Genomic DNA, 12252 nt, shown 5'->3' with positions numbered 1-12252 from the left:
TCACATAAGACAAAGTAGTGTTGAAAGTAGTCTGGAATTAAGTAATGTTTGCTATTTTTGCTTGAAAAATGACAAACAATAAGGCTAATTAATCATCAAAATATTTCAGTGGTGTTTTTTTTGTCTATTGACTAATTGTTCAGTGTCTACAGGTGTATACTGTAGATCTGTGTGTAACCAGCTATCCTCGAGTTTATTCCCTCTCTTTATCCAAGGTTGTAAACAGCCGTATTTTGTAAATATAATATTCAGTATTCTTCTGATGACTCACAGAAAGGAAAACAAATCAGTTGGTGTTAAACTGCAATCTGTCTCCTGCTGGATTTCTTTTATGTCTGTGCCTGCGTGCCAAAAATCCCACCCATCTCGTTGCTTAAGAAAATATTGGAAGAAGCTGAAAATGATGGAATAAGATCTTATTTGCACCTTGCTATTGATTTGCAACAGCAAAAAGAGAGACTCAGACTTGATTTACAATTTGCCACAGCTACGGAGACCTCCTGAGGGTGCCACCCAAGATACTGCTCCCTCATATTACCGAAAACCTGGAACAGTAATCTAATAAATGTGTCAGGCTGGCAGGAAGTTTTATTCTTTGAACTGCACCTGAAAGAAAGAATTTCTTTCTCTTTTTTTTGTCTTAGAAGAGTAAAAGCAGCAGTGCATGCATAATATAACCTATCCATTAACACAAGGCTTCAAAGACCCACAGGGTACACACGCCAGTGCTTTTGAACCTCCGATATTAAACAAAGGAGAGTTGTATATTGACAGAGTGCGCACGCACACACACACACACACACACACACACACAGACATATTATCGCCCATAGGAACATGTAAACCCAGAAATTACACTTGCACCAAATCCCTCAAAGCATAAAGACCCACTGACATGTTGGCACACACACACACAAACCACACAGATACACACAGTTTTTGTTCACAGATTCTGTAATTACAGAAATCTTCAGGGAGTCAAAGACTAAAGCAAACTAATAAACCTGCTGTGAATAAGGAGCGGCTAAATTAATTTTGCCGAGGGGGATATGAGAAGGACAAGAAAAGGAGGGAGGATTGAAAGTATGGTAACCACTGGCTAATTTGGAAGCTACTCTCTGTACTCTCTCTGCAGCTTACAAAATGTGTCGCTGTATATCATTAAATTCCCAATTGTTTTAACCATTTTATTTATTCTGTGTTATGCTATGTCAGTATGCGACCACCACAAAGCAATTTGTGGTGGTCGTTGTTTTATTTTATTGTTTTATTTGTGATATTTTTTCACCTGAAATGTCGTTGGATATGTCCTCGAATATTTTTCTATCAAGCTCACTCACATTTGAAACCACACAGGAAACGTACTGGTTATAGTGAAACACACACTTGTTTTGTTTTAACAAGTACTTTTTTCATGTTATTGGTGACTGGGTAGAACGTGCAGGAGGCAGGACATTGCGCTGATTACACTGCGGTCATGAAGCAAGTTCGTAATTTGGTCGTTAAAAAAAGCATCTCTTGCTGCTCCTTGAACAGTTCTATTTTGGCATCAGCCCTTACCAACAGAGGTTCTCGAATCTTGTTGTTTTACTCCAGTTAGACATTTTCATTGCTGTCTTCGTGTAAATGACCCTTCTTCACCTTACAGATGTTTGTTTTTTTTCTGGTTTGGCACAAGCTGCATGCTGTGAATTCTGCCAACAATGACCTACCCTATGCACACGTGGGCTCAATCGGACGTCTATTCAATGTCCAATCCAGCTGATTCAGACATTTGCGTTCACACATACAGCTCTTCTGGGTAATGTCTAGAAAATTTCATGTTTGCAGCGCATGTGTGAAAGAGGCTTGAGAGTCTCCAGCCATGCTAGCGGCTCTGTGAGGTCAAAGTTAAGACACAGTGGTGCTTTGAGCTAAATGCTAACGTCAGTATGCTAACATATTCACAGTTTAGGCTGACCAAACATCTTCTTTTGCCCGGACATGTCCTCTTTTCACATCCCGTCCGGGGTGTCCGGGAGTTTTTTATAAACTGATGATAATGTCCAGTTTTCCGTGTGTTTGTGTGTGTGTGTGTTAGAGTGCGGCACGGGCAGCATATTTCTGTCCGAACCCGAACCGAGCCCGACATTATTTAATGACCAAAGCACTGAGTTTGTGTCACACAGCGGTTACAGGCTATTTAACAGGCCAGACATGCGCCGTGGGTGCTCAGCTGTGGAGAGGGAGACCTCCGTGTTTGAGACGGGAGCGGGAGGCGGGAGCGGGAGGCGGGAGGTCCGACGCTTCTAGCGAGAGGAGAGGGAGAAATAAAACAAAATAAGATAAAATAGGAAAAACTTGTCTCCCTCTTTTATTTTATTTTCAGCGTTTAATCAAGGCAGAGGCGGGCGGCTGGAGGTCCGAGGCTTCCAGAGAGGAGAGAGGTAGGAACAAGCAGCCAATGTGTGTCTGTGTGTGTTATGTTCAGGGTTGTCACGTAAATAACAGTGCCCATGCAATAAACAGGACAGACAATAGGATTTTATTTATTTTTACACTACATTTTCACTGAAAGCTGACCGGAATACAATTTATAGCTACATTTTTGACCAAACCCGGCCGACTCGTCGGGTACCATCGGGCTCAGATCGCCACACTCTAGTGTGTATATGTGTCCCCTATTGGGGCCTCTCTGAATTTCTGTCTTTGAGAGATATTATTTTGTAATATAACTGAATTTTCTATCCATACATATAAATTTTAAATATATTAAAATCATAAGGCAGAGTGTCCTCTTTTTTGGAAATCAAAATATGGTCACCCTATCACAGTTACAATGCTTAAATGTCAGTGCATCTTGGGTTAGCATGTTGGCATGCTAGTATTTGTGAATTAATCTAAAATACAAACTACAACAGAGGATGATGGGACTGTCATCAGTTTTGCAGGTACTGAGTCATAAACCCAAATATTGGACAAATGGAAATCTGAAATTTGAAACTCTTCCAAAATACATCCACATAGGATGTTGTTAAAAGCGGCAATTATGATCCATATTTAGGTTTTTTGTTAGGCAGTGACCTCTAGTGGTTGTAGTAATTGCGATGCGAGCAAAGGAGGAAGAAGGACGACATAGGGTGGGAGTAGAGGGGGGTGAATGGGTCAAACAAAGATAGGACTTTGATCCAGGAGACTGGTGTTTGTGACCAAATATCAACATTGAGTTGTTGTGCCAACCTAATGTAGTATGTCACATGACCTATGCCAGATGAGATGCGTTATGTTAGTAACAAATGTACTTATGTGAACCAGGGAGTTTGGCATAACTAAGCAACTTTGTTGCCTTCGCCTAATCACGTTATGATGCAACTGCCACACAAGTTTCCACGTTTAAAACTGTGACTGTTTATGGTCATATACGAGCTATTTATGTCATCCACCACTAGGGGCACTAATTTAGGAAATGCTATATGCTTCATATTAGAGGGAAGGAACATCCAGCCTATGTGGTGGTATGGGTTGGAAGATTTGTTGGGAACTGACAATGGCGCTAGAAGAAAAGTTAGATGATCATCAGTGTTACTCCAGTTTATCCTGAGTGAGACATGAATGAACTAAATTATGTGGCAGTCCAAAAGTTGTCCAAACTTTCACTGAAAACCTTTTTTTATCTCAGTTTTCATTGTTGTCTTCCGATAAAAGCATGATTGACGTGGAACCTTTTACATTATCAAACTTCTGGATTACAGTTACAGTTAAATTTTCACTTTATTATATGAATGAATGAATCTGGTACTGTCCCCAGCCAAACAAAGGTCGAAGTTGAAGCACAAAACACAGAGCACAAAAGCTTGTGTCAACGCCAAGGGCCATAGTACATAATCAGACTTCTTGAGAATGACATTGTGCTGGAGGCTTTCCAGAAGAGCACTCTACCAAAGAGATCTACAGTAAAGAATAGCCCCTCATTGATTCACTCTGTGCAACAGCTCGACTGAGAGCCTGGGAAATTCACCCGTCATTAACAAAGAAAAATGAGAGGTTGCACTGAGAGACAAGGGCGAAAAGGTTGAACAAAGAATCAAGCCTTTAAAGGACAGCACGGCAAAACAGCTCTTGCTGTGCACAAGTTGCAAATGATATTAGAATACTGTCTGACAGATGTTTTTCTTGTAAGTGAAAAAAAGACAAAAGAGAGAGGGAAGGAGTTGGGTGCGTGTAACCAAAGAAAGAGACAGAAAAGCAGAAAAATCCCTCACACACCCAAATCAATAAGACTGTTGCTTTATTCAATTTTCAGTCTAAATTCAGCACAGATTTTTTGGCTGTGTCCTATTCAGTGTTTATCAGTTAATAAGGTATCGTTTTCAATATCATTAGCCATTCAATGTGTCTGTATTTGTGAATGTATCTCTATACAGTATGTTATTTTACATTGTTTGTGACCACAGCCATCATATCTGTACATGACAGATGTACCAATAGGTGTACTAGGCACACAGAATAAAGTGACTGGACACAGTGAATAGGGCATGTTGTGTATGTAAGAAACAAGCAGAATTTTTGGAGCTGAGTTTTTATAATTATTATTATGTATTGCCTGATAATTGTGATCTGTGGCACTTTTGTTGGATTACATTGGTTACCATTAATCACCAAAAGTATTCCGAGTTATTGTTTGTTGGCATTTCTATTGGGATTTATTTTAAGACAGTAAGATGGTTTGGTAAAGCCATTATACTGTAGTTTCCATTTTAGGGAATGCATCTGAAAATGACAGAAAATGAGCAAAAACCCAAATCACCTGAAATTTGTCATTTTTAAAGATGATGAGGGCACTATTTTCTGCTCTGGAGGAAAATAAAGGTTATCTGCCACCTTCTTCACTTCAGGCCAGCAACACTGAGCTCAGACATAATGAGGCTGTATTTCTTGTGTACTGCCTATGAATATGTCTCAGTTCCATTGTTGGACTGCAGTTTATCTACAAGGTGAATCAGTCTGTCTGTAACACAAACAGCTTTGGCCTAGATTACATCTCTGGACACCAGAATGTTCCTTGCTCCTGTACTATTTTATGAACTTCACATCGACACCTTACGTCAGAACTGTGCTATAGCAAATTGCCTGAGGGTACATCATGCTTCAATCTATTGGCATTTTCTGACAGTTTGAAAGCAACTTATCGAGTTAGTGCCTGACATATACCTCCCACTCCATCTTATCTCACGGCAAAATGTTTACCACCTCAACTCCTGTCACACAAATGATTTTACATCTTGCCACTAAGCAGTTCAATTATTAACATTTACAGGTGACACTGCCCTTGTGGGCAGTCATTACGCATTATTAACAATAATGAGTTCTTGCTCAAGACCAGGCAGTTCACTTTACACAAGCTGAATTCTTGTGAGGGTATTCAGACAGTGATTCAATTCCTGTAGAAGCCTTGTGCTCATTTACGCCTGAAGAACAAGGGCCAGGTAAAGGTGCAGGATCACTCAACCATTTAATGTTGTTGCCATGGACTACAATGACCCCAAAGTCAAGAACATCTAACTAATCATGAAATAGGGAACCTTACTCTGTGGGTAATAGAGAGCTCAATATCACACAATTAGCATTAGTCCGGTTTAAAATCAGTGATAAAAAGTGTTGTACATTTGATGAATTGATTTCTTTATACTCCTGGGCATGTTATTTGCTGTAGGCTACCTACCAGTAAGGATCTGCAGAGCTCCAGATTGGATAAGGGTAAGTCAGGAATAACAGCCACTGACTTTACATGTATAGACAAGCATCTGTTGCAAGAACTCTCCTGAGGAGACCTGTGTATCACATGAAGATTTCTCTGAACTGAAGCTTCATTGCAGAAGCTGGCATCTTTTCCACCCAATTCCCCAAAAGACTCACCATCCTACAGAATCATCTGGAAACAGCTGGTAGCTGACTAAGTATTGCACATCAAACTGCCCCTTCGCTCTGTGCCGTATGCAAGGCTCTGGTTGCCTCTATAGATCGTCATATATGTTAAAATGTACAATAAATGCATGATTTTGTAACATACCCTCAACTAAAAAAGCACAGCCTTTAATGGAAAAGAAATTACACCGTGCAAACATTCAATTCAGTATGCTGCAAGTTGGTCAGTGATTGCAGCTGCACCAGTGTTTTTTGGGTTTGTCTCATTGCAAGACTCCCACCCACAAGCCACCTAATCCATTCCACTGTGGAACTTTTTGTCTAAAATGGTGATCAAGAATAAAAGAAGGCAGAGCGTTTAGCCTCCTGGTGGCTTTTACCAATCTTCCGGCCACAACCCACACACTGTGACAGGCCTGAGTAGGAGGCAGGAAAACAAAAGCACCATGGGGGAGTGCTTGAGGGGGCCTATCAGAGATGGTGATTATTGGTTGCCATTAAAACGGACCAAATGCTCATCAGTATGTTTTAGGAAGCTTAAAGGTGAATGGGTGCTGAAAATGATGCTCCAGCTCTAGAAGGCACTGACTGATGATGAACCCTGCCTGCTGTTGTTAGAATATCAAAAAAACTACTTGTACCAACCTCATTTTATGGACTCTTATGCTTACCAATTTTTGCAAATTGCTTCACCTTGTAAAGAAAACAACACATTCAACACAGATGGTGTTTATGGTTATTGTTTTTGGAATGGGCAAAGGAAAGAAGTTATTATTCAGATATGTGCAACGTTTTTGGCAAACATTGTAAATGTGGAAAAACACAATACAGATAAACATAACTTTAAACAGCAATGGATAGAGCCATAAAATATATTAACGTGGCATTGAGCACAAAAAAAGTGGGATTTTGCTCATGGAAAACAGCTGACCGTAAAACAGGATGCATGTGTTTTAGAGGTTTGCTACAAATTCTGGATGAGGTTACAATACGGTTGACTCGACGCAGCTTTCATCATCTGATCATTTCAGGATCGCATGTGGGTCCGAGCACTGTCAGCTCAGATTCTCTTTGACCAATCTAATGAGTCAAACCACATGTGGACACTCACATTGTGCTTGGGATGATATAAAAGTCATGCTGTGCAGCCAAAAGTTTTTTAGACGAAGAACTTTACTTTAAATTGAAGTTGAGAACTCAAAGGTACCAAAAAAGTAACCGTAATTTTGGGGAAATATAAAAAGACACACAAGACATCTAAAATATTTCCATTTGATGAAATCGTGCAACTGTAAAACTTGACATCTTGGTTATGAATATTTCACAAAGCATTTAAGATTCATGGCTTCAGTGAAGTGTTGGAACTCATACTGTCATAAAGTAAAGAAACAGTGCTACATTTTAAGACATTTAAGGGTAAAATAAAGGGTAAAAGAGATAGAGAGGCAGAGCAGGGAAACATGACACATACACATTTAAACATACTATAGCCAAAGGAGAAGTATAATTCTGGCCCACTGAAGATGCCCACAGATACAGCGTCAGGGTTAAACACCTACTGAGTTGTAACATACTGTAGCCTCTGTTTAACTTACTGCAGGGGGGATTTTTTGATCACTCCAACCCATTATCCCTTGGTACTACATCCATATGTACACCAATGTTCAGTGCCTATGCAGGGACCAGTGTTCCCTATATGCAGCAAAGTGAAAATAATGATTTGGGTGTGGTGGATTGGTGTGTAGCATATAAGCAACAACTTCTGGGGCAAAAAAATGAAGTAAACATGAAGTGCCAAAAACTGCAGTTGGTCTCTATAGCTAATTTCCACCTTCATGACAACCATACAGGGGTGAATTTTTATGTAACTCACCCATTTACATTTTAGTAAGGCTGTAAGGTATGCATAATTAAGGGCAGGCCTCTTTGAGTGAGGCTATCTGTCAATAGTTATGATAAATAATAATGCATTTTATTTAAAGGCGCCTTTCAGAGCACTCAAGGACACCTTACAAAAAACAGCAAGCAGCAATGTATCCATAGATCATAAAATTAAACAATTCTGTAATATCCAATAAAATCCTCAGAAGGTAATCATCAGTGTAGGTCACCATATGTGTCTCCATTAAATCACACCGAATATTCCAGCTTGAAAAGGTGTGCTTTCAGACAGGATTTGAAGTTGGAAAGGGAGTCAATATTGTGAATATCGTGGATGAGAGAGTTCCAAAGGCAGGGGTTAGAACGGCTGAAAGCTCTAGAACCCATGGTAGACAAGTGGGCAGATGGCGATGTGAGTTGGATTGCAGAAGAGGATCTAAGAGTGTGGGAGGGTATGTAGATATTGTCCTGGGCTTCTCAGTCAGATCCACCCCTTACTCCAAAATGAAGATCTAGATGAAGACTTGCATTTAACATTTGTGTTTCTACTGAACATAAATTTGAAGTTTCTGCAACCTTAATCAACCCACGCCATACCTTAACGATACCACTGCCTCTTCCTAACCTTAATACCATATATATCAAAAACCCCATATAGTGATTATGGTTACCATGCTGACCATAGTTACAGTGATTAACCACTTACATGGATCAAAAACTTGGGACAGAATCATTTCTACACAAATGTTGTGAATATAATTCACTTACAGCTGTCAAGTAGTCCACTTACTGTGACAGGAAAAAAAGAGTAATTTTCTCTGAATGAAAAAAGTCGCATGAATCTTACGAGAGACTGTCAAGAATGAGCAAATAAGATGCAGCAGCAAAACTTGGTCTTTCTCGGGTTATCTTGTGTTGTCTATTCATATAACAAGAAATGGTCATGGCTGCTAGTTATAAACACAGAAATCAAAAGTGCAAAGGGAAAGCACCTGTGGCTGAAGTCCTCATCAAATGAATTAATAATGCCTGGTTATGTAATGCCCCATAATTAAAAAAACAAAACAGCTGTACTATATTTTCAAGCAGTTAAGTTCATAGTAAAGCTGTCCATTTCATGACTTTATATTCATAAAATGAGATGTCAATCATCTGCATGAGAAATAAAAATAAAGGGGTAAAACAGTTATCACCTGCTTATAGTGATCAATTTAACCTGGACAGATGTGATCCCTAAAAGTGGTTACCACTGCAGTATTTACCATGTGCTGATACTGATATTGCACATGGCATAAATTTCTAAAACATTGTCATTGGTGGTAAAACAAACCATCACTGAATGTAACACAGGGTTTTACAGAGAGTCTTTCTAGAACTTTCTAGTCTGGCAATAAGGTTGGCTCCTTTATTAGAGGTCCTTTACAAAATCTGATATTTTATTTACCATATTCCATTTTCTTTTCTCTCATCCCCTTTTGATTACCTTGGTGACACACCGTCAACACAGCGTGACAGTAGAGAAACCAATTAATAACAGCACAGGGACTCAAGTCTTTGACATTACTCACTTTTGCTTCCATTCAGACTAATGAGCCAAAGAAGAAGTGGTATCGGGGATTTACCTTAAATTCATTCATCCAAGGATCAGAGTCAGTAACAAAGTGCTGACTGTATAAGTAAATACCTACAGAATGACAAACATAGTGTGAGAAGTATCAACAGGATGCATGATAACTGCATTAAAGTACTTCTGCCTACTTCTGCTTAATAAAAAATGTTTCATTAGCTATAATTTGGCAAACGTCTGTTTTCTTGGAGTCACTGGAGAGCACATTTATGAAATGTTGACAAAGTCTAATATCTATATCTGTACTGTACAAGCAATGTCTCTAAAAGTTTGTGTTCGGCCCCTTGCATGTTAGTTCATGTAGTCGCTCCTTAAATAGCTTATAAATCAGTTTCAGTTCTACCTCTTAAATGGTGGTTAAATGATAATTAAACTAATTGAAAAGTGCAGTCATTAATGATGGTGTTTTCTGCAACCAAGGAATCCATTAATTAAAACAGTATTGCAGTGTCGTAGCTCCTCTGTTGATTAAGTTAAAGTTTTTTCCTGGTGGCATTTGTGCCTTTGTCTATTGGTACTCATGTCACATGCAAGTATAATTACACATGCAGTTAGACATGCAATTACTGTCTCCCTGTATTTATTCCAAAAGAATAGAGGGATTTATAGTTTGGATCTCTACACATGTGTTTTAAGCTGCAAAATGATCAGCGTCACCAGCTGGCATTATGTGGAATAACTTCAGAGTAAATTGTATTAGGTGATTGTTTAAGGCACTTGCTTCCAAACTGCAACAGCTAGATCTTCAGTTTCTGTCTAGCTTACAGGATCACTGTAAATATACACTAAAGCTGAAATCCAGAGTGATTGTGTTAGGCAATAGATGATGTTTAAGACAGTGAAAACACTTGACAGCTGCCAAAACTTCCATTCATATGTAGCTCTTTCAGCACCAACACGGCACAGAAGACCAGAGTTTAATATTTTTACACAATTTTACCTCGCTGCCTCCCTCAGTGACCCTCTGCTTGAAATTTAATTTTACCTAATAGCCCACAGCAGGTTCTGTCCAGTGTATAATGATTTTTTGTTATCTGTTTATTGCAATAATGTTGTCAAAGGAGTTTAAAAGTTTTCTCCCAAAAGGCTCTACCCTGCTAGATTAAAAATGTGGTGATGTCAACTAACTAACAAACCAAAAGCAGAACCCATGCAGACCAAGACTTTAGACATACAATTAATTAGGAATAAGATAAAAAATATATATATGTAATGATAATAAAAACATCTACTGCCCTTCACATCAAAATTTAATGTTGCCGAAATACCTGATCAATCATTCAGGGAGATCTGGGAAGTCCAGCTCTCGACAGGGTCCCACATCTTGCAAAATTTTCTCAGCCTTTCATTATAAACCTGATTCTTCCCAGTTCGACACAATGAATGATTCCTTTACCCATTGAGTGTGAAGAAGGTTTTTGAGATTACTATTTGGGCAATACCAAGCACCTGGCTGGTAGGGTGCCGAAGGCTGTAAAGGCCGCCTCGAGGGTAGAGAGTGGTGCTGTGGGTGGATGCAATCATAGCATTAGATTCAATAGACTTTCCAATAATCTTTGATGGATGATCTACAGATTCCCCAGTGGGACTGGAAAGCGGACAAGACCAGAACATGTGTACAACTTTTGTGTCCTTGACAGTGACTCGCAATAATCCACCAAGACAAGACAAGGACACCTCATTACATGTCAGTTTCTGAATGTATTCATTGTGACAAATGTGTCAAATACCGACACAATAGAACAATAAACAGTCAGTCAAGTTGTAATGTCAGTCATGGCACATTTATTATTTGCTTTTTCTGCGCAAGTGTGCAACCTTATTGCCAGAATAAATGTTGGCACTGGTATGTTTCTGCAAATCATGGATAAATTACAGTTATACATTACTATGTAGTGGATACATTAGCTCCTTTTACACTGCCAGATTTTCCGAGAATGTTGGGCCAATTTGCCGGCAAACTGCGAGCGTTTAGACACACAGAGCCAGATTGGCGAGTTGATCCGAGGTGCCCAATTTTCCGCCTTGTAGGGTAGTCATATTGGCGGAACCCTTTTAGTTTAAACAGACCAAGGCAGCCTTCCGCAACGGGAGGGGCTGTTGAAGACTTGTGGGAGGAGCTGTTGATGACACCGCATGTGCGAGCCACTGGCGGTGGATAAACATGAAACAGCTGATAGCAGGAATTAGCGAGCAGCTAGTAGCAAGAGGGAAACACAAACAGACACTGTAAAGATGAGCAACTGGGGAGACAAGGAACTACGCGCCCTCCTTGCCCTCGCAAATGAAGTGGCCTTTAACCATCAGATGACAGAAACAGTGAACAACGGTCCGACTTATGAGAGTATTGCTGAAGGACTGACCAGCTGGGGCTTCCCTCCCACGTCACTGGTTATGTCACATGCTGAGCTAAACGTTTTTTTACTTGCTCATGCCCCCCATTGCCCCGAAAAAGACAAGTTCTGTATAAACAAAAGTAGGTAGACGGCATTTTGCCGCACTCCCTGATTTTGTTTTTATACTGCCAATGCTGAAAGAAGACTGATTGGCCTTTCCTGCAAATTTGCACCATTCCTATCTAAAAGGGCTATTGAAACTTAGTTTCAACAATGCTGTGGTTAAGGTTTAAGTACAAAAATGTTTTAGCTTAAAATATCCAGTTTTGGTGGCACTATCTTGGCTGGAAACACATGGATGTTTCTGTTAAAAAAAAAAAAAGTGACACTATCCCAGCAAGAATTGCAGCAATGTTTTGGTAAAAAACAAAACAACCACTTTTCATGGAACTATCCGACAGGAAGTGCAGCAATCTATCATTTAAAAAACAACCACTTTTGGTG

The 12252-nt window shown here is 39.6% G+C and overlaps 1 protein-coding gene across 1 annotated transcript in view; it reads right to left on the bottom strand.

The window, feature by feature from the left end:
• The window catches only part of cpne5b (copine Vb), a 181361-nt gene that overhangs the window by 76586 nt on the left and 92523 nt on the right, over positions 1-12252 (bottom strand). The gene's annotated exons all lie outside the window — the stretch shown is intronic.

The sequence above is a fragment of the Epinephelus fuscoguttatus genome, linkage group LG1, assembly GCF_011397635.1.
Source record: "Epinephelus fuscoguttatus linkage group LG1, E.fuscoguttatus.final_Chr_v1".
NCBI lineage: Eukaryota > Metazoa > Chordata > Actinopteri > Perciformes > Serranidae > Epinephelus > Epinephelus fuscoguttatus.
This window is presented reverse-complemented; position numbering and strand designations above follow the sequence as displayed.